At 38.5% G+C, this 1798-nt stretch overlaps 1 long non-coding RNA gene across 1 annotated transcript; it reads right to left on the bottom strand.

Moving 5' to 3' along the window:
* On the bottom strand, positions 1–704 carry LOC122246592 (uncharacterized). Its single transcript, XR_015192047.1, has 4 exons — positions 673–704; positions 308–500; positions 166–198; positions 1–14 (listed from the first exon to the last, which is right to left on the bottom strand). It is a non-coding gene; the product is annotated as an uncharacterized LOC122246592 (long non-coding RNA).
* Between the last annotated feature and the right edge of the window lie 1094 nt (positions 705–1798).

The raw sequence follows: 1798 nt of genomic DNA, 5'->3' as shown, positions 1-1798 counted from the left end.
TCAACGCCCATATCCTGAAAAAGTATAAAACGGTTGTTAGGTAAAGTGTGAAAAAACGCTTTATCTTTTAGTACGCCGTCAAAATAGGCAATGATTATTGGTATTTCGTATATCAACAATATCAACTTTAATCAGTATACAAATAGAAATTAAATGAGTAATTACCGTATCCGCCATACCCTCGCCCGAATCCACCGCCTGTCAAAAGAAGAATCGCTGACAGATCTTTCCTCCAGAACTCTTTCCTTTGAAACCTCATTTCATTCACATCAATTGCCTTTATATCCATCCCGGAAGGAATCCTTACCGAATCCTCCGAATCCTCGTCCGATTCCGAAGCCTCCGCCATAGCCTCCGAAGCCTCCCCGGCCGAAGCCTCCGAAGCCTCGACCAAAACCGCCGAAACCTCCAGCGAAACCTCGGCCGAACCCACCGTATGAACCTCCAGCGCTGACGGCGGCCACCAGCGCTGCGACCATCATCAGCTTCAACAGGAAACGCTGAAAAAGGGAAGACATTACAGTTGCCGATGGTAATTGATGGCATAAGAGTAACTTTCCAGGGAGTATAGACATCAAAAGTCTAAAACCCTATAAAAGAAGAAAGAAGAAGAAGAGTAACTTTCCTCGAAGGATATTAGATATTGCACTGCAAGCTGCCTCGTACACAAACCATTTTAGTTTGTTGCAGCTGTTCGCTCGAGACGTAGTTGTGTTGTGATAGCGAGAGTGAGAATGCAGGATATTATATAGGACAAGTCACGCCTCGAGTCCGCGTTGTATTTCTAAGTGATCGACTCACGATGTGTATAATAGCCTCGTTTTTTGCGACGCTCATATACCTCTGAATGACTTAGCATATATTTTCATTTGATTGAATGGGCATTCCTTTAAGTTACATATGTGTATACATGCACAACCTTATATGCTTATATGGAATGATCGATAAATATGCCTATACACAAGATTTTATCTGTAATGTGTGTACGTTCATGTGCGTCTGTACTTTCTCTGAGTTTGTTATGCACAGTTATGTTTATGGTATATTATGGTACCATCCCATAGCCATAGGAAGAGCAGAGAAAGAATTCAAATCATACAGTGAGATCAATTAAGTTTATGAGATATATCTACATCTTTTCAGTAACCTTAAAGCATTCTATATGAAAGCCGGACGAAGATGAACGTAATGAACATAATGTGAAAGACTACAGTATTGCAACTCACTGTGGATCTTGCAAAGTGTTGCAGGAAGGAAGATCAATACAAGGATACCGATGTATGATCGCTCTGTATTTCACGAAATAATCAGGTTGATATAAAGCAAAATATGGACATACCATGAGTAGATTACCAAGACTGAATCTTGTTCACGTGTTTTGTCATAAGATTCGTATTGCAAAAATTAGAGCAGGATAGTTGAACCTCATTAAATAGATTGTTTGGGGGTAAGACTAGGCAATTATTATTCATTCATGCATTCTGAATCCATGGGTATTAATTTATGGAATTCAGAAAAGTTATGGTCACAAACAATGACACTTATTTTTTGTGGACTCTCGATTCCCCTAAGAGAAAAACAATATTTACCGAATGATCATCCCAGATTGAGAAATAACTGTTGAATGAACATATCTGTCTGGCGTCCATCGAGAAATGTCGGATGGGATTGCAAATGTACCACACACATACACACACACACACACACATACGTATATATGTATATATGTGTGTGTATGTATATATGTATATATATATATGTATATATATATATATATATATACATATATATATATATA

This window comes from Penaeus japonicus, unplaced genomic scaffold, assembly GCF_977035675.1.
Source record: "Penaeus japonicus unplaced genomic scaffold, GWHDUDI00000001_assembly GWHDUDI00000021, whole genome shotgun sequence".
Taxonomy (NCBI): Eukaryota; Metazoa; Arthropoda; class Malacostraca; order Decapoda; family Penaeidae; genus Penaeus; species Penaeus japonicus.
The sequence above is the reverse complement of the archived record's forward strand: the minus strand, read 5'-3'. Positions and strand labels throughout refer to the sequence as shown.